At 45.7% G+C, this 26,698-nt stretch overlaps 4 non-coding genes across 4 annotated transcripts; all 4 read left to right on the top strand.

Annotated features, from left to right (window-relative positions):
- Window positions 1–17,793: 17,793 nt before the first annotated feature.
- trnal-cag (transfer RNA leucine (anticodon CAG)) lies at window positions 17,794–17,875 on the top strand. The gene has a single exon. It is a non-coding gene; the product is annotated as a tRNA-Leu (tRNA).
- Window positions 17,876–19,489: 1,614 nt separating this feature from the next.
- trnag-gcc (transfer RNA glycine (anticodon GCC)) lies at window positions 19,490–19,562 on the top strand. Its single transcript has one exon. It is a non-coding gene; the product is annotated as a tRNA-Gly (tRNA).
- Window positions 19,563–21,228: 1,666 nt separating this feature from the next.
- Window positions 21,229–21,310, top strand: trnal-cag (transfer RNA leucine (anticodon CAG)). Its single transcript has one exon. It is a non-coding gene; the product is annotated as a tRNA-Leu (tRNA).
- Window positions 21,311–22,924: 1,614 nt separating this feature from the next.
- Window positions 22,925–22,997, top strand: trnag-gcc (transfer RNA glycine (anticodon GCC)). The gene has a single exon. It is a non-coding gene; the product is annotated as a tRNA-Gly (tRNA).
- Window positions 22,998–26,698: the final 3,701 nt, after the last annotated feature.

Genomic DNA, 26,698 nt, shown 5'->3' with positions numbered 1-26,698 from the left:
AAAGTTGCATATTTCAGCCCTCCATCTTTAATCTGAAAACTTAATAAACGTTGATTAATGCAGTGACCAGACTTGTGCTCAGACCTTTAGCTATTCCCTAAACTGGTGTTTGCTCAAGATCGACGAGCTGAAACATTCTGTGGTCAACAACAGAAAAATCCAAAATCCCTCTCAATCAACTTATTCCCCTCAAGATGAAATTAGTGCAGGAGAAACACAGCAAGTCCGTCAGCATCTGAGGAAAAATCAACGTTTCGGGCAAAGGCCCTTCATCAGGAATGAGACAGTCTATAGGGTGGAGAGATAAATGGTAGGTCGTGGGTTTGGGGAGTAGGTCGCTGAGAGTGCAGTCGGTGGATAGTGTTGGGAGTATACGTTGATATGTCAGAGAGGAAGGTGGAATGGAAAGGTGGGAATGTAAATACACAGGTGGGGCAGGTCAGGAGGACGGTGCTGAGCTGGAAGGTTAGAACTGGGGTCAGATGAGGGAGTGGGAATGAGGAAACTAATGAAGTCCACATTGATGCCATGGGGTTCAAGGGTCCCAAGGAAGAAGATGAGGCATTGGATAGTGAGGGAGTGGCGAGGGGGTGGCTCAGGACCTGCATTACTTCAGGAGAGCGGGAGGCGAAGTTGAAATGTTTGGCCATAGGGCAGTGGAGTTGATTCTTGCAGGTATCCTGGAGATTTTCTCTGAAGTGCTCTGTCAGAAGATATCCGGTCTACCCAATTTAGAGGTGACCGCATCTGGAACAGCAGATACAACAAATGACATCTGTGGAAGTGTAGGTGAACCTTTGATGGATGTAGAAGGCTCCACTGGAGCCTTGGACAGAAGTGAGGGGTACGATATGGGTTTAGGTTTTGCAATTCCTTCGGTGGCAGAGGAGGGTGCTGGGAGGGAATGGTGGGTCACTTGAGGGCATGGGTAGTCATGGAGGGAAAGGTCTCTGAGGAAAACGAATGGGTTTGGGGAGGGAAATATATCCCTGGTGGTGGGGTCAATTTAGAGGTAGTGAAAATGTAGGCAGATGATGTGATTTTTGCGGAGATTGGTGGAATGGAACTTGAGGACCTACCTCGTGGCCTTGATCTGTACTTGTTGTGTTTGGATATATGGGGTCCATGTTTGGACGTGCAGAACATGGATGAGATGCGTTAGAGGGCATCTTCAACCATATGGGAGGGAAAGTTCCGGTATTTAAAGAAGGTCATCTGTTGTGTTCGGTTGTGGAACTGGTCCTCTTGGAGCAGATGTGGCAGAGGCGGAGGAGTTTGGAATACAGGATAACATTGGTGCAGGAGGTGCGGTGGGAGGAGTTGAAGTCCAGGTAGCTGTGAGAGTCAGTGGGTTTGTAAAAAAAACATCAGTAACACTGACCTCCAGGGATATGTTTCACTCCCTACCCCTATCCACTTTCGGCAAAGACCATTCTCTCCATGACGACCGAGTCAAGTCCACGCCCTCCAATGACCTACGCTCCCCTCCCAGCACCTTCCTCTGCCACCACAAGAATTGTAAAACCTGCTCCCATACAACCCCACCTCTGCCCTCTGCCCAAAGAAGCTTCCACATCCATGAAAGATTCACCTACACTTCCACACATGCCATTTATTGCATCCATTGCACCCGATGCAGTTTCCTCTACAGTGGGGCCACCAGACACCTTCTCGCAGAGCACTTCAGAGAACATCTCCAGGACACCGGCAACAATCGATCCCAACGCCCAGTGACTGAACACTTGTACTCCCCCCTCCGCCACCCTCCCGAGGACATGCAGGTCTTGGACCTGCTCGACCGACATTCCCACACCACCCGACGCCTAGAGGAAGAACGTCTCATCTTCTGCCTCATGACAGTTAACCCCATGGCATCAATGTGGATTTCACCAGTTTCCTCATTTCTCCTCACCTCTCACCTTACCCTAGTTCCAACCTTCCAGCTTGGCACCGTCCTACTGACCTGTCCCACCGGTCTATCTTCCTTCGCACCAATCCACTCAAACCTCTTCTCCGAACTAACACTCTTATCTCCACCTCCATCCACCTTTTGCTGTCTCAGCTAAATTCTCCCAAACCTCACCCCACCCATTTATCTCCCCAACCTCGAGGCTCCCTGCCTTATTCCTGATGAAGGCCTTTTGCCCAAAACGCCTTTTTTTTCTGCGACTCAGATGCAGCCTGACCTGCTGTGCTTCTTCAGCACCACTCTCATCTTGACTCTGATCTCCAGCAGCAACAAAACGCACGTCCGTCCAACTAATTCCCCTGCCCATTGACCTTCAGTGATCATGAATGTCCACTCCAAGATCTCTTTGTCTGTCTACACCACAGAGAATACTCATTGCTATTGTTTCTTCTCCCCAATTTCGTTAACACTCATTGGTCTGAATTCATTGCAATTCGCCATTTTTCCTTTCCATCTTATTGATACATCCCTGCAGTCTCTGTCATTCCTCGTCATAGTCAACTACACGACCAATTGTTAAGTCATCAGCAAACCTCTGAATCATGGCTCCTACAACTAAGTCTAAATCATTGGTTTACATTAAAAAACAGTGGAACTCCACTGTAAACACGCATACAAAAATGGTTCATTGCTGGTTGGGGTTAACAGCTGCGATAACAGCAGAATCGGCCTCCTGCTGTTATTTGTAAACTTGCTGTTCACTCTGTCAGTTGTTCTCCAGAGAGATCACTTCTCACATATGGGTGTGATGAGTGACCTGTGCGCATTGTGACTGAGCAAGTGAGTTTACACCTCAGCGGGTAATTGAATCCCTTCCTGCAGTCACCCCATGGCCCTGACTTCTTGGCGTTGCGGGTATCCTTTTGTCTACTTAGTTTGATAAACAGTTGAATTCGAGTCCACACAGGCACGATTCCCATTTCCCCGTTGTCCATATATTTTTGTGCTACCTTATTTTCCCACGAAAGGTTGTTATCATTGGTCTGAAGGCCATTAGTTCTTCATTCTTAATTCGCCTTGAACTCAGTCAGGGAGAATTTATGGGTGAACCACATTGTTGTGGGTCTTGAGTCACATATTGACAGGACTCGTTATGGTCGGCAGATTTCCCTTTCGAAGGGACATGAATGAATGAGTATTCAGCAATGTAATGTTATTGTCTCTGTTTCTGAGATTGGGTTTATTTTCCAGATTTTTTTCATCGAATTTAAATAACAGCAGCTGCCACGTTCCAGTCTTCAAAGTTTACAAGCCCAATATATCGCCGCTGCACGAACAACTCCCTGCTGCATTTCTCCATTCAAAGAATGACATTGTTAATTTAGATTATCCCAGACTGAGAGAGAATACTACGCGTTCCTGTGTTAGAATGGAAGCAATGTACAATGGATTGGAGTGTTTACTGGACCAAGGGAATGATGTGGAGACGATGTGAGCAAAATCACTTCTTACTGTCAAAGTAACAAAATACCACTTTGTTGAGGAAATCTCTTAGAATGCTTTCAATACATCGGTCTCTCACTTAAGGCTTCAGTAAGCTTCCTCTGAGCCAATCCTCAGTGCTGGTTAATGCTGCTGCTGAACCTTAATAATATAATAACTTGAGACCAAGATGCCCTTCCACCTCGCCTTTGACCAGAAGCACTCCCATCCTCAGCATTTCACACGCTTGAATAAATAGACAATGTCGTTTCACTGGTGTCGGGGAGTCCAGAACTAGAGGGCATAGATTTAGGTTGAGAAGGGAAAGATATAAAACAGACCTAAGGGGTAACTTTTTTTATACAGAGGGTTGTGCGTCTATGGAATAAACTGCCAGAGGAAGTGGTGGAGGCTGGTACAATTGCAACATTTCAAAGGCAATAAATGAGTATAGGAATAGGAAGGGTTTGGAGGGATATCGGCAGGGTGCTGGCAGGTGGGACTAGATTGGGTAGGGATATTTGGTCGGCATTGACAGGTCGGACCAAAGAGTCTGTTTCCATGCTGTACATCTCTATGACTCAATGACCGCACCTTCACCAATCATGTCACTGGTGCCACAGAATCGCTTCACGTGCTCATTTCCTCCCCCACCTCCGGGTTGATATTAGCGGACGTGCCACAAAGTTTGCCTGATTCTGGTTCTCGGAACAGAGGTTAAGTTACTGACTGCAGCAATGGGTACCTCCATGTGTGGGTATGCTCGTGAAGCAAAAGTTTTAAAGCTCATTGTTATTGAAACATACATTGCACCAATATCTCGCACTATCCCCTGAAACTTTCTGTTTCTCGAAATCCATCAAACTCAGTCTTCAACATGCAGTCTGATGGAACCACCACAGCGTCTGAGGATATCGAATTTAAAATTCAGCCAATTCTGAATTCCCACATACCTCCTGTCCCTCGCCTAATTGTATTGTTGTGCATCTGCTTCTCTTCCTAACATATATTTTGTCACTGTAATTATTGTTGTTTTTAAACGCGTGTCTCTGCATGACTCAGTGATGGTTTTAATGATAAAATATTTTGCATTGTGGCCGCAGTAAGCTCGTATGAATCCGAGTCACTGCATTTTATTCCTTGTGACTCATGCAGAGGAATCACAGAAAGAAATTAGTTTATTTTACTTGAAAACATTCTCAGACATTATGATTATTTTGCCAACAAACCCCTCTCACACACCCACATCTCTGTGAGTCATATATCAGGATTAAGACTCACCCCTTCTCAGAGTCTTTCCTCCCTCCTGCAATCACTTAGGTCTTTTACGTTCCCCCTCCCATTTCCCTTACAATCATTTTCACATTGACCCGGTTCAGTTGGTGTTGTTGCGCTCACTGTTGCTGGGTGACCATGGCCAAGTCTCACCATCGGGACCTTCAAACCAGTTGATCCATTCGGATACCCCGGGTGTGAGATCAATCCTCATGTAGCTGCTTTCACTGAAATGAACCAGCGATTATTGAAACATCAGGCTCAGGAAAAGGGCACAGGGCAGCATTGAGGAAAATAAACTTTATTAAAATAAAACACCAGTTTTTTGTCGAATTGCACATCATTTATTTCACTTGTTCATTCGGCTCAAGCGAGACCAATGTCTGTAGTTATGCCATTTATCTTAGAGCAGGGATGTGATAGCACTGGAAACGGTGCAGGGGAGATTTGGTAAGTTCTTGTCTGGGCTGAAAAAGTGAGATTGGACAAAGTAGAGTTGTTTTTCTTTGAGCAGAGGAGATTGTGGGGGGGGGGGGGGGGCATGATTAAGATGTAAAAAAGAACTGACGGATATGGATAGAGTAGACTGAAATACATGTTACACTTTGATGGAGGCTTCGATCACGGTTGGCCATCGATTCAAGGTCAGGGGCGGCAAGATTAGAGTGACGTAGAAAACCGTTTTCAAACAGTGGGTGGTTGTAATCTGGAATCCAGTGTCTGCAAGACTCGGAGAGGCAGAAATCCCCATAACCTTCCAAAATATTCAGATTGGAATTTGGGATGCCAAGACATACAAGGCTATGGGTCAAGTTATTTGATATGGAGTTTGGACAGTTCAGTGATTGTTATTAACACCTGTCCTTCCATTCTCGAAGGGACATTTCACAGGAAGAACTATTCTGTTTTAATCAACGTGAGGGAGTACTACTGCTCCCGCGGAGACAGAGTGACAGCGATAGCACAAACACGTGACTTCTGTAAGCTGTACCTAGTGTCAGTGTTGGAAGGAAAATCATTAAGTACTTTTGCTCTGTAGTGAGCTGTTTATTTATAGCAGGTAGCTCAGGAAGTTTTACATTCTGCCCTTTCCCACTAGCCCATACCACTGAATACCAGCACTATGCAGGAAACTTTCTTTCTGTATGCCATCGTCCAATCCTTCTTGACCTCCAGCACTTCCCCATATGGCACATTCCACGAAATCCAAGAAGGTGCAATGCTGATCGTTTATGATGACTCTCCTCACTGTGAAAGGTTCATTGATTTATCTGCCCATCACTCAATTTAGCAAACAGATTTTCCAGCTCACAACGTGATCTCGTCCAGACTGGGGAGAGAAAAACAGAGCGTGTGCCAAACATGTGTACACCTTCGTTCTATCTGCAAGCAAAAAAAGACCATGAGCTTCCAGGTTACTGTCACTGCATCACCCCACTGTGTTCCCATGTCGCCATTTCAGTTTGGACTCCTGTAGACCTCCCTCGTTGCACAGCGCGAGTTGAAAGAGTGGCACGTCATTTCCTGCTGAGAGACTGTGCAATCTTCAATACCCAGTATCGAGTTCAATTATTTTAGATACTGTACACCTTCTTTCACGTTACTGCCCCACCTACACATATCATTCGTTCCAAAGGTGTATGGCTTGGCTCGGAAATCTCTCCCTGATGCACTAAACCTGCTGATTTTGTTCAGATATTTCTGCTTTTCTTCAGATAATTTTGTTCTGTTCTGATTGACAGCCTTCGGGAAACGTGTGTTTGCACGGGAGGGTGGTCAGAGGAGATTTACCAAGGTGGTGCCTGAGCTCGACCATTCCTCCTGCAAAGATAAGCGAAAGTGAGGGATGCAGGTGCTGGAGCTCAGAGTCGACAGTGTAGTGCGCAAAATCACAGCACGTAAGACAGGATCTGAGGAGCAGGAGAATCCATATTTCAGGTACAAGCCACCGCTATTTCATTACCAGCCGATGCCTGGACGAAGAACGTCTCATATTTCACCTTAGGACCCTGCAACCAGACGGTATAAATCTATATTTCAACAGCTTCCTCATTTCACCACCCCATCATTATCCCAGTCCCAATTAGCCACTGCTCTGTGAACACGTCTATCAATCCCTCCTCTGAATTATCACATTCTCCCTCACCTTCATTCACTTTCCCATCACCTGACCACCAATCCCATTCCTCTCCCTCAATCTCGACTCAAAATCTTCATTCCTGATGAAGGGCTTATGACCGAAACATCGATTCTCCTGCTCCTCGAATGCTGCCTGACCTGCTGTGCTTTTAAAGCACTCCACTCTCACCACTGCAAAGCTCGACTGGGGCTCGTTATCTGAGAGCGGAGAAAGCTGAGAGAGGAATTTGCTAACGTGCACAGAAAGGGGATAGATATGTGTGACAGGAAGAAACTTCTTATGGGAAGAGTTAATAGCCAGGGCTATCGATGAAATGCTAGAGAGGGGATGTTCAGAGAAGATTTATGAAGAATGTTTACATACTGAGAGTGTTGTTTGTGTAGACCTCATTGTTTGAACGTGTGGTGTCTTCAGGAGTATTTGGCCGTACACTTTAGGAGCTAGAGCATGCACGGATAAGGACTAGTTACTGGAAAGTGAGACGAGGATAAACAGATGTTTGATGAAAAACTTGAACACCATAACTTTGGGTGCAGTAGAATGGAGGCTCGCGCAGCTCTGTGGCACAATGAGAGACGTGTTGGACATCGAATGCATTGTTAAGATTGCGATTCAAAGTTTGTGGGCTTGAGTCCCACCAGAATCGGAGTTTAGTTCGGATTTCAGCTGAATCAATGATTGTTCCACTGACTCATCATCAGTTCCCATCGTCTGGAATTCTCGTCCCTGCTCCTGACCAGAGAAGTTTCCTCACTTTCTGGGTGGTGAGTTTTGAAGGAATCGTATCATTTGAAATATGATCAGCCCAGAATCGGCTGTTCTTTCACAAAACCCACACTGCAGAAGCCCACTGTCTCTAAACACATTTCCCTCCTACAGTTACACAGAGGTTTTCGGTTTATTCAGTGTCTTTTTCCCTTTGGGCGACAGGTTGTTGTGGATGGGCTGGGAAAAGACATTGACGTGTTCAGTCAGCCATGATGATAACCAATGGTGGGGTAGCGCTGGCGGGTGAAATGGCCCCTCTCCTATTCCTCTCTGTCTGTGCTGTTTCTGACAGAGGGTTTTAAACAATAACATAATGAGGACCCTGTGAATCTACACCATGGAATACCAAGGTCCTCCCCTTTATCCCACTGCTCTCACAGCTGGAAAACACAGCACCTGTTGTAGCTTTAGATCAGACGGTGGAGGATTCTCCCAGGCGCTCTCTCAGACTGTATGCTTCTTCACACAGGTTTCCAACTGGGCACATGGAGCAAACGGCCGTGTAGGTATTGGGGATTCAGGGACAGATTTTCCCATTGCCTGGCTAGAGTTCTGGCCACAGTAATAAACATGAATTTGGGACATTCAGTATCTTACATTCAGATTCTTATCACTTCACAATTTAAACTGAAATTTAACTTACTCTTGTATAACATTCTTATATCTTCAGTATTCACGAAAAATGTGCAACATGTCCTTGGAAGTAGCCATGATGAAGATTGATGATGAGTGCAGTATGTTTCATGTTGTCGGTAGGAACTTGCAGAAGGAAGTTAGGGAAGTGTCAATGAATCGAATTCTGTGCTAAATTGAAGCCGACCCAATGAGAAGCCCTGCGACATCGATAATGTCACATTGTAAACAACGCAGCGAGCCACAGAAACCCAGTTTTAAATCCCATTTTTCTGTGGCCCGTTTCCTGAACCTGATGCTCGAAAAGTCACAGGTCCATATCAGTTCCTCCTTCTCTGCCTTAGCTTTAATTTCAGAACCACAGCAAAAGTAGAACAGGCGGGTCGAAGTTCCCAGAGGTACGAGTAGGGCACTTTGTGGGCTTACTGCCTGTGGCTCTAGTGGAGCAACTGATCAGCGTTTAGTACTTAACAGCGTGTAAACATGCCGCAGTTGTAATTTCAATCCTTATCTAAAGCTGCATTTACTGACGTTGATCAGGAATTATTGGAGCATCAGACTGAGGTGTAGTTGAAGAATAATGTCAAATAAAGCAGAATCTATTCGAAAACGCCAGATTTGTGAGATTGTTCTGTCTTTGGGAAGGGTGTCAATTATTAACCGTAAAACTGCACATATTCACCAGGTAATTATCCATATATGGATCGAGAAACAGTGTTGATATTTTAGCTTGATGACCTTTTTCAAATCTCTGACACTGCCATGGATTACATTCTTGAAAAGGCTGTTCAACTCGTTTCATATAATCCTGTTTGCTGCAAACTCACACAGCTCATTCAACCATTCTAAAGGAATTAGATTTAACTCTTTGGGTAGATTGAAGGTTGTCAGCGTATCTGGTAAATTCATGACAAATAGTTTTGCTGCTGTGTGGAACAGAGGGTTCAAACAGAAATAAGGACAAGTCTTGTCGCTGGATTTTTCGGACAGAGATCAGTGAGAATTAAATGGACTCAGTCCCGTTCCTTGTCATTGTGAACAAATGTTCAAGGCAACAGATGGCAATGATAATGATGTTTGACATCGACAGGTCCATTCCTACTCACTGGAGTCACATTGTATGACAGATCACGTGAGCGGAGGAGCTCATGATCCTTATGGCAACCTGAGACTGTGCGACAATTAATCGCACGTTGTAGTCTCACTCTATCCCATAAACCAGTTAGCCAGCGGACTGAGCTAACCGGCTTCCATTTAATGCAAAGCTAAAACAAACAGCTCAGCACATTAACAATCCGTAGTATTTCACGGAGAACCAGCGGCTACACCTTTCAACATCACCAGCTCTTCTTACACTTAACATGTTCAGTTGCTGGTGTTATGCAATTTCTTTCCGATGAACGCTGAACAATTCGTGAGTGAGTCACTTTTGCCTCTCCATCCACGCAGCCCAGAATCCCTGTCCCTGTTAAATTCGTTCCTTGTGTGCTGGCACGTGGTTTTTCAACAATTCTGGAATCATCTTCTAAAATGATGTTTTTCTTTCTGAAAAATCAATTCCGATACATGGATACAAAAAAAAAATTCAAATTCGGCCAATTAGTTTAAATTATGCCCCAATCAAGTTTGAATGTGGTATTTTTACACTGTTAAAACCAATGAAACGATCCGACGTTTTATGGGACAAATATCGCACATTTTGAACAGTTACCCAGAGCGGCAAAGAACACCAAAGAGAGCAGAATACAGCACGGGGTGAATCCTTTGTGTTTTGCTGGTTTACATTAGATTCACCTCGTCACCTAACACCAGTTTCTGTGGTTGCTTTGTTGGTTTGCTCATTTGTGCATTTTGCCTCATTAACGATTTTGAAGTTGTCTCCTCTACACAAAACGTCCGAACTTTTGCACCATTGTGCAAGAGGTGCAGTATGTCTAAGCGACAGGACACCCGACAAGAACATTCGACGCTGATTCAATCTATCTATCCTGATTGACCCATGGAAACAGCACTGCGCGATCTCCTCGTGTCTGGAAAACAATCCCTTCACAGATAATGTTACATCCCGCTCTCAGTGGGGCTTCTCATTCCATTGCTTTCAATTCCTCACAGAATCCGTTTCAACAGATTTTGTCACTGAGTCATTCCTTTGTTTGTGTTCAAATCCTGTGAGCAGAGGGTCCCAGTAGGAGCGTGCTGAGCCCATAACCCAGAGATCAGACCATACTCTGTGCACTGTACTGTGCTGTTCGTCATTTCACGAACTGCAGGTAGATGTATCTATGCTGTGCAAATTTTCACGCCTGTTTTAAGAAACAAGATAAGCAGTTCCTGGTTCCTGCTTGTCACACAGACCAAGATTGTAAATGCTGGGAACATGCACTGGTCCGGTCTGTTTGCTCCACCACGTCCGTTTTCTCCCCAGCAGGTGTTCAGATGATGGTCTGAATCGGTTTCTTCTGCTCCCTGTCACTCTGGGATGATGTGAGCTGTGAGATCTGTTCTCTGAACTGGGGGTAACGTGATAAAGCTCATACACATCAGTTCCAGTGCACCTGAGCGACAGGACTCGCTGCAGTAACACCCCATGCTGAGTCAGACAGCAGAGCCCTCGCTGTGACTTCGAGAAGGACACAGACATGTTCCCGATGACTGCGAGAGATTCTCTCTTTCCCAGCAGTTCTGCACTTTTCTATCTGTCTCAGATGGCGTTATTTGCACAAGGTTCCCAAAAGAAAATGAGTTCCTGTGCATGCACGATCTCCGTTTTGTTCAGCTTTCCAGAAGTTCCATAACTCCCACTCCCTCTAACCGCCTCCCGCGCTCCATAAGCCTTAATCTGGTTGATAGGAAACTGAAGAGCGGACACACATTGCTCTCCCACGACACTGATTGCTAATATAAGACGAGTTAATCCAGCTCCCATGGTGGGAGCCCGCTCGTGGGGGAACTGACCAGCACAGCCTCCTGGGAACCGGGAGTCAGAGCGGCAAGGAGTTGTTATTAAAACTCAGTGCTGCCTTCACTCCGAAACAACAGAAGAACCTTTAATTTAAAAAAAAACAAGGAAACTCACCTGATTTATGGATCATGCTTCTGCTGCGGTTCTGGCTTGTTGGTTTTGGGTGTGATATCGCCTCGGGTGGGGGATGTAAGTGCGAGCCCTGGAGTTTTGCATCCAGCTCCATTTTGGACTCAGGTATAATTGTGATGGATCGAGGTCACATTAAGGTACCGAAGCTTAAAGACACACAACAGTACCTTCTTGTAGACCATTACTAGAGGAGAAATGGATTCCCTAACTTCAAATGATGCTGATCCTGTTAATGTGGATTTTGCCGAGTGCACGTCCTGTGCGGTGTAACCTGAAAGCCTTAATCTGTCCAAAATATTGTTTTTCTCATGCTGTGATCTGCATACCCTTGATTACTATGATCTGCACTGACCAATCGCAAACAAAAGTTTTCACTGTACTCAGGTTCACGTGACAATCAAATAAAGTCAATCAATCAAACTACACAGACGCTTCCCTATTGTTTGGTACCAGCACAGCGAAGGTGGGCTGCATAGCCTCACTTTGCACTGTGACATATTTTGTGATTCTGAGTGAAATCACAGTTAAATTAACAGAATATGGCAAGTTAGTCGCAGGTTGCATTGACACAACCGGGACACATCTGCATCACAGAATGTTGCACAATAATAGTGAAGACCATTTGAAATCATCCTCTGAGGTACATGCCACACGCCAGACAAAAAGCTGAAGTCTGTGTGAAACTGCTATGGTCAGCGCTAACAGAGCGGCCCAGCGGGAGCGTATTGGGCTCATAACCATGAAATTAATGGATTGAAAACATCCTCCACTCGTTGACAATTCTGTTTCATTGTGTGTACTGTACCCGCCAGTGTTTCTCTATAATATATCTCCATTCTACGCATTACGTGTTGTTTCACTTTCTGCTTCCTTTCATTCAATGTATCTGAAATGAATATTTCATACTGATACACACGGGAAATTTGCACAAATGAGGAAACACACTTGTGAAGTTCTGGAAGCTCTTTACCTGTTCTCTGTCGGTGTGCTCTGATCTGATTCACAAAATCTCTTGCCATAGCTGGGAATAAACTGGTGAAGGTGAGACACATCAGTTGTAGGGTGCTCTATGCGCATGACGCCCTGCAGTTATTCCCCACGCCGTTTCACACAGCAGTGTTCGCCCTGTGAAATGAAAATCTGTGAATTACAATTCGATCGATTTGTTTGATACAGAATTGCGAAACATGCACAGCTCCACATTATTAAGACATACATCATCAACTATGAATAACCACAGGGATATGCAAGCGTCAGAGAATCGCTATGGACTCGATGGGCTGAACAGCTTCTGTCGGCGCGTGAGTGACGCCACACATTGATGCTGTCCCTCTTCCTGTCTCTGGGACAGAGAGGCTGATGGTGAAACAAAGTCTCATTGTTAACCCTACCTTCTGCGTTAAACTGTCTTCAGCCCCGCAGCTCAGGGACGTGGGGATGGCTCTCAGTGAGTGAGACTTTCACTCGGATTGTCTTTATCTGGGAAAGTTGGGGCTCAGATGTTCACTGCTGCCAGATTGCAGCAAAGAAGCCGATGTTACTGTTGCAAAAGCCTTTCTGCAGGATTGCTGTGTGAAGATGGATTTTGAACAGCAAACAGGCTGCACAAAAATGCCCTCACATGAATTTACTTGAGGGTAGAGATTCCGGAGTACAATTGAGTCTTACCCGCCAGCTCAACATCTTTATCGCTTCTCAGATAAATGATATTTGCTGGAAGCTCCCAATCAAACTTGCTGATTCCCAGCACTTGATGGAACTGGCCGTGCCGATGAGAGCGAGCTTTAGAGTGTAACCGCGCTTGCCTCTCCTCACACTGCTTGCCGGTGGAGGGAAATAGCTGAGTACTCTGCCGATGGAGAAAACTTAGTCCAAACAGAAGGGATAAACAGCACTGTCCCGTGAACAAGGAGATGGAATGACAAGGCGATTTTCTTAAAGCACTTTGATGCTTAGAAATCTGAGAACAAATTGGGATGTAGTTGGACCTGAACGAATCTCAGCTGGTTTGGTGTTGGCAATGTAAGAGTGTCTAGGGCATGATGTTCACTTCGAAGCTTGTGTTAATACTGGCATGGGAGAATGTCTGACTTCAAATCGCCATAGAGCCTTGGTTGTTTGGTTTCACTGTTGCTCGTTCGTCCTATCAACTGTTTGATAAAAAGATGTAAATCATTAAGTTGCACCCTTTGAAATACCTTTGAGTTTTGGGGTCAGAAGTGTCATTGTAGTGGGCATGGTACAGTACCACATGTGGTGAAAGTCAAACCAGTGTTAGTCGATATTCACCCACAGAATTCCCTCTGAGTAAATCCACCATCTGGATATTCACACAGTTCTGGGTGTGAAACTTCAGGAAGTGGGGATGTGAAATGATTGAAAACAGCGCTGAACACGTTGATGAGAATGGTGCTGTGTACGAGGAATGTCAACAATAAAGGTCATTTGGAAAGTTGGGACAGGTCTCCTTGGAGAGCAGAAGGCCAAAACCCGGCCTGGTTAAACCTTTCCAAGATATGAGTGGGTTAGACAGAGGGAATAAGGAAGGGGGAATGCTCCCTCCGCCTGAAAGGATCGAGAACGATTCAGCAGTTTTAAAGACATTAGTAAAAGAAGAAAAATGTATATGAAGAGAAATGTTTTCACAAAGGGAATGGCTAGGGTCTGACATTGACAAAGACGCAGTTTCAATCGAGTTTTTGAAAAACTAATTCAATGTTCATGTTGAAAGTAAAAATGTGTAGAGTTACAGGGAGAAGGCAAGAGAATGATACAAAAAGAGAAGCACATTTATCTCTGTAGAGAGCCAGCACAGCTAAGGTGTTTTGTTAAACATCTGTGATTCTGACTGGAATCACAGTTCAACCAACAGGATGGAAGGAGTTAAACAACGGTGATATTGGCAAAGCCGGGACACAGGACACAACAGAATGTTATCCAGCACGGACACGTCACAGGGAGGATGGCGCTGTCTGAAAATCCTGCAGGGTCTCCTGCGGATCAGACACAGGAAATTTCACTATTCGAACCGAATTAGCCCTATGAAGGATAACCAAGGAGCCGGCGGATCCAGCTTCAGAACTCAATGACTAAAGAAGATGAGGGTCGAGTCCCCCCACTGCAGTTTCTGTGGCTGGGGCGTGTTCAAATAAAAAGCAGGCCTGGGAGTTTGCTTTATGGAGAGGGGGGGTCAGTTGTACATCTTGTCATGATCGTGTTCGCCTCCCACACGGTAAATCGCGGGCTCAAGCTGCTTTTCGTTCCAGGCAAGGTGAGTTTTTAACAAATTGGGAACGATTCCTGGAGAGTTAACTGTGGTGTGGGAGAGTGCAGATTTTCTCAAAGTGTTTGTGCTGTCATGGTAGTGCTTGACTCCCGCACGGAAAATCGCAAACAGCTCTACTGCTGCTTTATGTTCCAGGCAAGGTGAGTATTTACTGGAACCGAATGGAGAGTGTCATTTCATCGCTGTTGTGAAACAAAGTCCTGCGGTGGCTGGACTCGTCATTATTTGGTTTGCTGGCGAATGGGAAAATCGATCCAATGAATTTCGATGTCACATGTTATTGAATTTCTCCCATTTCCTTTATTTCCGTCCTGGAGGCATCGGAACGGAAAGGGAATCTCATCGAGACTGTGATTGGTGAAATTCACTTTTTATGGCCCCTTCTTATTATGTTCTTTCTTTCTCTCTTTTCAGCATTGTCTGGGAAGTGTTGGTGCACTAAGGCTGCAGTATGTTTGAAAGAGTAGTTTGGAATTGCACTGTTGTTAGTTGTGAGATTACTTTATGACTCATGCCCTCGGACTGTCTCACATTTAGCATTCATGCATCTCTGTGTCTGAAAATGCATTAGGCATGCCAGTTTTGTTTTTGTTCCGTGTTAAATGCTTACTGTTTTGCAATTCGCTGAGTACATTACGAGTTAACAGGGTTTCTGAGGTAACTTCCAGCAGCAGAAATCCTCAACTGAGGGTCTGGGAAAATTTCACGGAGTATGGTCAGTCGGAGCAAAAGTAAGGAAGTCGCTCGTTTCTGCAGTGTTTCACAATACTACCTTTCCCGTGAGCAGTCGAACAGACGAAACGATTGTGTCACAGAGAGCGACGGCAAGCTCTGCTAAAAAGTAATCCTTTAAAGCCGGTGTAAGCAACACGTCGGTATTGGGGTACACCGCGTGGAATCAGATACTTCGGTGTATCTCGTCCATGCTCACCACATAGCCAAAGTTAAACAAGTCCCGTTCCCCAGCATTTGGCCCCGATCCCGCTAAACCCATCCTATCCAGAAACTCATCCGATTACCTTTGCAATTTTCTGAGTGTAATCGCCTCCTCCACTTCCTCTGGTAGCTCATTCCAAACACGCACAACATTCTGTGTGGGAAATGTGCCTCAGGTCCTTTGTCAATTTCAGCCCACTCACCTTAAACCGATGCTCTCGATTTTTCAACTCACCCCAACTTGGGTAAAACACATAAATACTCAGTTTACAACCCTTCCATAAGATCATGTCGCAGCCGTTATGCTGCGGGGAAAGTCGTCCCAGCTTATTCCACCTCGCCCTACGTTCCAAACATTGACGACATCCTTGTCTATATTTTGACATCAATTTCACGTCGTTTTTTTTACGTTTTCAAGATGTTAATTTCGCTGGACAATAACAGGCTATTGGAAACAGAAAGGTGAAACGTAGAATTGCTTCAACTTTCAGTGCTGGATGCCACTGAGCTGCAGTATGGCAGCCTCGGCTGGTTTCTGTAGTGTAGTGGTCATCACGCTCGCCTGCCACGCGAAAGGTCCCCTGTTCGAAACTGGCCAAAAACTGCTTTCTTTTTCAAGTGCAGCCTTTCACATGCACAAGAACGGAGCTTCCTTGCTTGCTTTCCCATCTGCAAACCTGCCTTCGAATTTGCTTGAACGAATCTGCTCTCGTCGTGAAATGCAAGGCAACTCCATTTAATTACTGTGCAAAGCGTTATAAAGTTTTTCTCCAACCTGGTTCTGATCATATGCCATTCTGTTTGAGAGTGTAGTTGCCGCGTTCTGATCCTTCCACGAAAAGCAGTACCGCATTTGCATTCCTTGCGCAGGCGGCCCGGTTCAAAGGCAGGGAAGAAGCTGATGCGCTGGTGTGACAGCGCACCACGAATTCCTGAACTTGTCTGTCTGTCAAACGTACCCCAAAGTCGTCTCTGAAAGGCTTCATTTGGAAGCTGTCTGTCGTTATTCAACGCGCGAGAGTTGGCACCGGAGGTCCTGAATCATGTTTTGGAGCAGTTCGCACGTTAGTGGCTCATTCAATCAGCAACAGCAATGAAAAAAAAAACATACACTCTGAGAGGAACCTCCGGACCTGTGCTGTCATAGCGTCGCTAGTATTAAGGTGGGCCCCGAGATCTAAGCCATGTTGGAACTGTAACGGAGCAATCGACAGAGAGGCTACAGAATGACATCGCATCCATTTAATTTTCTTTAAATCACTCCAGAGCAGGAAAATGTTCACGGAGAGGGCGAGTGGAGAAGTGTGGCAATTGCAGCTCTGGTGAAACTCCTTCTTTGTGATTCACTCAGCAAACAGAGACGTGAAGGTGACTCAGGCGTGAGAGCTCTTCACATCGAGAACAAAAAGCAATCAAGGGCAGTTAGCACCTCTTCCGGAGTGGCGGTGGGGTGAGGTAATTACCTTTTGAGTTCTGTTACTATGTTCAGAAACTGCCTTTTAGATTGAGGTGAACAGAAACTCCATTTCTAATAAGCACCATGGAAGTTAGCAAAATGTATTGAGTCGCTTCTCGTCGATTCCCGCACAGGTTTCCGACTCACTTGGTATCCATGTGGCTCATGTCCAGGAGTGAACATCTCTGCAGCAAATTGCCCGTTTAAGGTAAAAGGCACGGAAAGTGTCATCACGAACTGGCTCCGAGGTCAGAACATCCTCACAATGTGATCTGTCGCTCTCGGAATGTAATGCGACCTCCGGTTTTAGGGTAGAGACTTTCTTTGGGACCCTTATTCTGCAAAACAGACACAGTGACTGAATAAATGCTGCACGGTATGATTTGGAACACGGCCTGCTCAGCTTTGTGCATTTTCCCTGTAGTCCGGCGTGTTTCGTGTTCCGTGTAAACGTGTAAGTCGTCCTTTTTCGAGCAATGGGTGAAATCATTTAGCAAAGCAAGAATCGAAATTGCAGTAATGTCAAGCAGCTCATGGTTATTTGACCAAATCAGAAGCGAACATATATTGTCACGCACTCACAGATACATTTGTAGCTGAAAAGAGTCCGAGAAGATAGACTCAGCTTAAAATTGATTTTTGTCTGGATTGATGGGCTATCATTATCTGCTGCGATATTGACATTGCAGCCGGGCACATCCCAGCAGCTGTGCGAGTCGGAGAGGGATCATGGAACCCTTTTCATGTGACTTTGCGTCTGTTGTTATGCAGGGGCACAATTGGAAATGCAAGAAAAGGGGCGGTGCGGTCGGCTGGTAGTGTGGCCGAGCGGTCTAAGGCGCTGGATCCAGGTTCCAGTCTTGAAAGGGGCGCGGGTTCGAATCCCGCCACTGCCATTTCTGCTGTTTAACTCCAATGCTGCAGCTTGTTAAAATGCTGTTTCCGCCCCCACTGTATTGATGTTAAAAACAAAAGTAAAATGGGTTTGCTTCCCGGGGAATTAACTGTGGTGTGGGACAGTGCCACGCGGAAAATCGCAAACAGCTCTGCTGTCCCAGGCAATTTGACCGTTTTCTGGAACCGAATGGAGACTGTTATTTCATCGCTGTTGTGATGAAACACTGCAGAAACGAACGACTTCCTTACTTTTGCTCCGACTGACCATACTCCGTGAAATTTCCCCGGACCCACAGTTGAGGATTTTTGCTGCTGGAAGTTACCTCAGAAACCCTGTTAACTCGTAATGTGGTGACTCGGCTCGTCGTTATTTGGTTTTCTGGCCAATGGGAAAATCGATCCAATGAATTTCGATGTCACACGTTATTGAATTTCTCCCATTTCCTTTATTTCCGTCCTGGAGGCATCGGAACGGAAAGGGAATCTCATCGAGACTGTGATTGGTGAACTTCACTTTTTATGGCCCCTTCTTATTATGTTCTTTCTTTCTCTCTTTTCAGCATTGTCTGTGAAGTGTTGGTGCACTATGGCTGCAGTATGTTTGAAAGAGTAGTTTGGAATTGCACTGTTGTTAGTTGTGAGATTACTTTATGACTCATGCCCTCGGACTGTCTCACATTTAGCATTCATGCATCTCTGTGTCTGAAAATGCATTAGGCATGCCAGTTTTGTTTGTGTTCCGTGTTAAATGCTTACTCTTTTGCGATTCGCTCAGTACATTACGAGTTAACAGGGTTTCTGAGGTAACTTCCAGCAGCAAAAATCCTCAACTGAGGGTCTGGGAAAATTTCACGGAGTATGGTCAGTCGGAGCAAAAGTAAGGAAGTCGTTCGTTTCTGCAGTGTTTCACAATACTACCTTTCCCGTGAGCAGTCGAACAGACGAAACGATTGTGTCACAGAGAGCGACGGCAAGCTCTGCTAAAAAGTAATCCTTTAAAGCCGGTGTAAGCAACACGTCGGTATTGGGGTACACCGCGTGGAATCAGATACTTCGGTGTATCTCGTCCATGCTCACCACATAGCCAAAGTTAAACAAGTCCCGTTCCCCAGCATTTGGCCCCGATCCCGCTAAACCCATCCTATCCAGAAACTCATCCGATTACCTTTGCAATTTTCTGAGTGTAATCGCCTCCTCCACTTCCTCTGGTAGCTCATTCCAAACACGCACAACATTCTGTGTGGGAAATGTGCCTCAGGTCCTTTGTCAATTTCAGCCCACTCACCTTAAACCGATGCTCTCGATTTTTCAACTCACCCCAACTTGGGTAAAACACATAAATACTCAGTTTACAACCCTTCCATAAGATCATGTCGCAGCCGTTATGCTGCGGGGAAAGTCGTCCCAGCTTATTCCACCTCGCCCTACGTTCCAAACATTGACGACATCCTTGTCTATATTTTGACATCAATTTCACGTCGTTTTTTTTACGTTTTCAAGATGTTAATTTCGCTGGACAATAACAGGCTATTGGAAACAGAAAGGTGAAACGTAGAATTGCTTCAACTTTCAGTGCTGGATGCCACTGAGCTGCAGTACGGCAGCCTCGGCTGGTTTCTGTAGTGTAGTGGTCATCACGTTCGCCTGCCACGCGAAAGGTCCCCTGTTCGAAACTGGGCAAAAACTGCTTTCTTTTTCAAGTGCAGCCTTTCACATGCACAAGAACGGAGCTTCCTTGCTTGCTTTCCCATCTGCAAACCTGCCTTCGAATTTGCTTGAACGAATCTGCTCTCGTCGTGAAATGCAAGGCAACTCCATTTAATTACTGTGCAAAGCGTTATAAAGTTTTTCTCCAACCTGGTTCTGATCATATGCCATTCTGTTTGAGAGTGTAGTTGCCGCGTTCTGATCCTTCCACGAAAAGCAGTACCGCATTTGCATTCCTTGCGCAGGCGGCCCGGTTCAAAGGCAGGGAAGAAGCTGATGCGCTGGTGTCACAGCGCACCACGAATTCCTGAACTTGTCTGTCTGTCAAACGTACCCCAAAGTCGTCTCTGAAAGGCTTCATTTGGAAGCTGTCTGTCGTTATTCAACGCGCGAGAGTTGGCACCGGAGGTCCTGAATCATGTTTTGGAGCAGTTCGCACGTTAGTGGCTCATTCAATCAGCAACAGCAATGAAAAAAAAAACATACACTCTGAGAGGAACCTCCGGACCTGTGCTGTCATAGCGTCGCTAGTATTAAGGTGCGCCCCGAGATCTAAGCCATGTTGGAACTGTAACGGAGCAATCGACAGAGAGGCTGCAGAATGACATCGCATCCATTTAATTTTCTTTAAATCACTCCAGAGCAGGAAAATGTTCACGGAGAGGGCGAGTGGAGAAGTGTGGCAATTGAAGCTCTGGTGAAACTCCTTCTTTGTGATTCACTCAGCAAACAGAGACGTGAAGGTGACTCAGGCGTGAGAGCTCTTCACATCGAGAACAAAAAGCAATCAAGGGCAGTTAGCACCTCTTCCGGAGTGGCGGTGGGGTGAGGTAATTACCTTTTGAGTTCTGTTACTATGTTCAGAAACTGCCTTTTAGATTGAGGTGAACAGAAACTCCATTTCTAATAAGCACCATGGAAGTTAGCAAAATGTATTGAGTCGCTTCTCGTCGATTCCCGCACAGGTTTCCGACTCACTTGGTATCCATGTGGCTCATGTCCAGGAGTGAACATCTCTGCAGCAAATTGCACGGTTAAGGTAAAAGGCACGGAAAGTGTCATCTCGAACTGGCTCCGAGGTCAGAACATCCTCACAATGTGATCTGTCGCTCTCGGAATGTAATGCGACCTCCGGTTTTAGGGTAGAGACTTTCTTTGGGACCCTTATTCTGCAAAACAGACACAGTGACTGAATAAATGCTGCACGGTATGATTTGGAACACGGCCTGCTCAGCTTTGTGCATTTTCCCTGTAGTCCGGCGTGTTTCGTGTTCCGTGTAAACGTGTAAGTCGTCCTTTTTCGAGCAATGGGTGAAATCATTTAGCAAAGCAAGAATCGAAATTGCAGTAATGTCAAGCAGCTCATGGTTATTTGACCAAATCAGAAGCGAACATATATTGTCACGCACTCACAGATACATTTGTAGCTGAAAAGAGTCCGAGAAGATAGACTCAGCTTAAAATTGATTTTTGTCTGGATTGATGGGCTATCATTATCTGCTGCGATATTGACATTGCAGCCGGGCACATCCCAGCAGCTGTGCGAGTCGGAGAGGGATCATGGAACCCTTTTCATGTGACTTTGCGTCTGTTGTTATGCAGGGGCACAATTGGAAATGCAAGAAAAGGGGCGGTGCGGTCGGCTGGTAGTGTGGCCGAGCGGTCTAAGGCGCTGGATCCAGGTTCCAGTCTTGAAAGGGGCGCGGGTTCGAATCCCGCCACTGCCATTTCTGCTGTTTAACTCCAATGCTGCAGCTTGTTAAAATGCTGTTTCCGCCCCCACTGTATTGATGTTAAAAACAAAAGTAAAATGGGTTTGCTTCCCGGGGAATTAACTGTGGTGTGGGACAGTGCCACGCGGAAAATCGCAAACAGCTCTGCTGTCCCAGGCAATTTGACCGTTTTCTGGAACCGAATGGAGACTGTTATTTCATCGCTGTTGTGATGAAACACTGCAGAAACGAACGACTTCCTTACTTTTGCTCCGACTGACCATACTCCGTGAAATTTCCCCGGACCCACAGTTGAGGATTTTTGCTGCTGGAAGTTACCTCAGAAACCCTGTTAACTCGTAATGTGGTGACTCGGCTCGTCGTTATTTGGTTTTCTGGCCAATGGGAAAATCGATCCAATGAATTTCGATGTCACACGTTATTGAATTTCTCCCATTTCCTTTATTTCCGTCCTGGAGGCATCGGAACGGAAAGGGAATCTCATCGAGACTGTGATTGGTGAACTTCACTTTTTATGGCCCCTTCTTATTATGTTCTTTCTTTCTCTCTTTTCAGCATTGTCTGTGAAGTGTTGGTGCACTATGGCTGCAGTATGTTTGAAAGAGTAGTTTGGAATTGCACTGTTGTTAGTTGTGAGATTACTTTATGACTCATGCCCTCGGACTGTCTCACATTTAGCATTCATGCATCTCTGTGTCTGAAAATGCATTAGGCATGCCAGTTTTGTTTGTGTTCCGTGTTAAATGCTTACTCTTTTGCGATTCGCTCAGTACATTACGAGTTAACAGGGTTTCTGAGGTAACTTCCAGCAGCAAAAATCCTCAACTGAGGGTCTGGGAAAATTTCACGGAGTATGGTCAGTCGGAGCAAAAGTAAGGAAGTCGTTCGTTTCTGCAGTGTTTCACAATACTACCTTTCCCGTGAGCAGTCGAACAGACGAAACGATTGTGTCACAGAGAGCGACGGCAAGCTCTGCTAAAAAGTAATCCTTTAAAGCCGGTGTAAGCAACACGTCGGTATTGGGGTACACCGCGTGGAATCAGATACTTCGGTGTATCTCGTCCATGCTCACCACATAGCCAAAGTTAAACAAGTCCCGTTCCCCAGCATTTGGCCCCGATCCCGCTAAACCCATCCTATCCAGAAACTCATCCGATTACCTTTGCAATTTTCTGAGTGTAATCGCCTCCTCCACTTCCTCTGGTAGCTCATTCCAAACACGCACAACATTCTGTGTGGGAAATGTGCCTCAGGTCCTTTGTCAATTTCAGCCCACTCACCTTAAACCGATGCTCTCGATTTTTCAACTCACCCCAACTTGGGTAAAACACATAAATACTCAGTTTACAACCCTTCCATAAGATCATGTCGCAGCCGTTATGCTGCGGGGAAAGTCGTCCCAGCTTATTCCACCTCGCCCTACGTTCCAAACATTGACGACATCCTTGTCTATATTTTGACATCAATTTCACGTCGTTTTTTTTACGTTTTCAAGATGTTAATTTCGCTGGACAATAACAGGCTATTGGAAACAGAAAGGTGAAACGTAGAATTGCTTCAACTTTCAGTGCTGGATGCCACTGAGCTGCAGTACGGCAGCCTCGGCTGGTTTCTGTAGTGTAGTGGTCATCACGTTCGCCTGCCACGCGAAAGGTCCCCTGTTCGAAACTGGGCAAAAACTGCTTTCTTTTTCAAGTGCAGCCTTTCACATGCACAAGAACGGAGCTTCCTTGCTTGCTTTCCCATCTGCAAACCTGCCTTCGAATTTGCTTGAACGAATCTGCTCTCGTAGTGAAATGCAAGGCAACTCCATTTAATTACCGTGCAAAGCGTTATAAAGTTTTTCTCCAACCTGGTTCTGATCATATGCCATTCTGTTTGAGAGTGTAGTTGCCGCGTTCTGATCCTTCCACGAAAAGCAGTACCGCATTTGCATTCCTTGCGCAGGCGGCCCGGTTCAAAGGCAGGGAAGAAGCTGATGCGCTGGTGTCACAGCGCACCACGAATTCCTGAACTTGTCTGTCTGTCAAACGTACCCCAAAGTCGTCTCTGAAAGGCTTCATTTGGAAGCTGTCTGTCGTTATTCAACGCGCGAGAGTTGGCACCGGAGGTCCTGAATCATGTTTTGGAGCAGTTCGCACGTTAGTGGCTCATTCAATCAGCAACAGCAATGAAAAAAAACATACACTCTGAGAGGAACCTCCGGACCTGTGCTGTCATAGCGTCGCTAGTATGAAGGTGCGCCCCGAGATCTAAGCCATGTTGGAACTGTAACGGAGTAATCGACAGAGAGGCTACAGAATGACATCGCATCCATTTAATTTTCTTTAAATCACTGACGAGCAGGAAAATGTTCACGGAGAGGGCGAGTGGAGAAGTGTGGCAATTGAAGCTCTGGTGAAACTCCTTCTTTGTGATTCACTCAGCAAACAGAGACGTGAAGGTGACTCAGGCGTGAGAGCTCTTCACATCGAGAACAAAAAGCAATCAAGGGCAGTTAGCACCTCTTCCGGAGTGGGGGTGGGGTGAGGTAATTACCTTTTGAGTTCTGTTACTATGTTCAAAACTGCCTTTTAGATTGAGGTGAACAGAAACTCCATTTCTAATAAGCACCATGGAAGTTAGCAAAATGTATTGAGTCGCTTCTCGTCGATTCCCGCACAGGTTTCCGACTCACTTGGTATCCATGTGGCTCATGTCCAGGAGTGAACATCTCTGCTGCAAATTGCACGGTTAAGGTAAAAGGCACGGAAAGTGTCATCTCGAACTGGCTCCGAGGTCAGAGCATCCTCACAATGTGATCTGTCGTTCTCGGAATGTAATGCGACCTCCGGTTTTAGGGTAGAGAACTTTCTTTGGGACCCTTATTCTGCAAAACAGACACAGTGACTGAATAAATGCTGCACGGTATGATTTGGAACACGGCCTGCTCAGCTTTGTGCATTTTCCCTGTAGTCCGGTGTGTTTCGTGTTCCGTGTAAACGTGAAAGTCGTCCTTTTTCGAGCAATGGGTGAAATCATTTAGCAAAGCAAGAATCGAAATTGCAGTAATGTCAAGCAGCTCATGGTTATTTGACCAAATCATAAGCGAACATATATTGTCACGCACTCACAGATACATTTGTAGCTGAAAAGAGTCCGAGAAGATAGACTCAGCTTAAAATTGATTTTTGTCTGGATTGATGGGCTATCATTATCTGCTGCGAAAAACATTGACATTGCAGCCGGGCACATCCCAGCAGCTGTGCGAGTCGGAGAGGGATCATGGAACCCTTTTCATGTGACTTTGCGTCTGTTGTTATGCAGGGGCACAATTGGAAATGCAAGAAAAGGGGCTGCGCGGTCGGCTGGTAGTGTGGCCGAGCGGTCTAAGGCGCTGGATCCAGGTTCCGGTCTTGAAAGGGGCGCGGGTTCGAATCCCGCCACTGACATTTCTGCTGTTTAACTCCAATGCTGCAGCTTGTTAAAATGCTGTTTCCCCCCCCCCCCCACTGTATTGATGTTGAAAACAAAAGTAAAATGCGTTTGCTTCCCGGGGAATTAACTGTGGTGTGGGACAGTGCCACGCGGAAAATCGCAAACAGCTCTGCTGTTCCAGGCAATTTGAGCGTTTACTGGAACCGAATGGAGACTGTTATTTCATCGCTGTTGTGATGAAACACTGCAGAAACGAACGACTTCCTTACTTTTGTTCCGACTGACCATACTCCGTGAAATTTCCCCGGACCCACAGCTGAGGATTTTTGCTGCTGGAAGTTACCTCAGAAACCCTGTTAACTCGTAATGTGGTGACTCGACTCGTCGTTATTTGGTTTTCTGGTCAATGGGGAAATCGATCCAATGAATTTCGATGTCACATGTTATTGAATTTCTCCCATTTCCTTTATTTCCGTCCTGGAGGCATCGGAACGGAAAGGGAATCTCATCGAGACTGTGATTGGTGAAATTCACTTTTTATGGCCCCTTCTTATTATGTTCTTTCTTTCTCTCTTTTCAGCATTGTCTGGGAAGTGTTGGTGCACTAAGGCTGCAGTATGTTTGAAAGAGTAGTTTGGAATTGCCCTGTTGTTAGTTGTGAGATTACTTTATGACTCATGCCCTCGGACTGTCTCACATTTAGCATTCATGCATCTCTGTGTCTGAAAATGCATTAGGCATGCCAGTTTTGTTTTTGTTCCGTGTTAAATGCTTACTGTTTTGCAATTCGCTGAGTACATTACGAGTTAACAGGGTTTCTGAGGTAACTTCCAGCAGCAGAAATCCTCAACTGAGGGTCTGGGAAAATTTCACGGAGTATGGTCAGTCGGAGCAAAAGTAAGGAAGTCGCTCGTTTCTGCAGTGTTTCACAATACTACCTTTCCCGTGAGCAGTCGAACAGACGAAACGATTGTGTCACAGAGAGCGACGGCAAGCTCTGCTAAAAAGTAATCCTTTAAAGCCGGTGTAAGCAACACGTCGGTATTGGGGTACACCGCGTGGAATCAGATACTTCGGTGTATCTCGTCCATGCTCACCACATAGCCAAAGTTAAACAAGTCCCGTTCCCCAGCATTTGGCCCCGATCCCGCTAAACCCATCCTATCCAGAAACTCATCCGATTACCTTTGCAATTTTCTGAGTGTAATCGCCTCCTCCACTTCCTCTGGTAGCTCATTCCAAACACGCACAACATTCTGTGTGGGAAATGTGCCTCAGGTCCTTTGTCAATTTCAGCCCACTCACCTTAAACCGATGCTCTCGATTTTTCAACTCACCCCAACTTGGGTAAAACACATAAATACTCAGTTTACAACCCTTCCATAAGATCATGTCGCAGCCGTTATGCTGCGGGGAAAGTCGTCCCAGCTTATTCCACCTCGCCCTACGTTCCAAACATTGACGACATCCTTGTCTATATTTTGACATCAATTTCACGTCGTTTTTTTTACGTTTTCAAGATGTTAATTTCGCTGGACAATAACAGGCTATTGGAAACAGAAAGGTGAAACGTAGAATTGCTTCAACTTTCAGTGCTGGATGCCACTGAGCTGCAGTATGGCAGCCTCGGCTGGTTTCTGTAGTGTAGTGGTCATCACGCTCGCCTGCCACGCGAAAGGTCCCCTGTTCGAAACTGGCCAAAAACTGCTTTCTTTTTCAAGTGCAGCCTTTCACATGCACAAGAACGGAGCTTCCTTGCTTGCTTTCCCATCTGCAAACCTGCCTTCGAATTTGCTTGAACGAATCTGCTCTCGTCGTGAAATGCAAGGCAACTCCATTTAATTACTGTGCAAAGCGTTATAAAGTTTTTCTCCAACCTGGTTCTGATCATATGCCATTCTGTTTGAGAGTGTAGTTGCCGCGTTCTGATCCTTCCACGAAAAGCAGTACCGCATTTGCATTCCT

The sequence above is a fragment of the Chiloscyllium punctatum genome, chromosome 31, assembly GCF_047496795.1.
Source record: "Chiloscyllium punctatum isolate Juve2018m chromosome 31, sChiPun1.3, whole genome shotgun sequence".
Classification (NCBI taxonomy): domain Eukaryota; kingdom Metazoa; phylum Chordata; class Chondrichthyes; order Orectolobiformes; family Hemiscylliidae; genus Chiloscyllium; species Chiloscyllium punctatum.
Note: the sequence above shows the minus strand (reverse complement) of the source record. Positions and strands in the feature narration are given on the sequence as shown.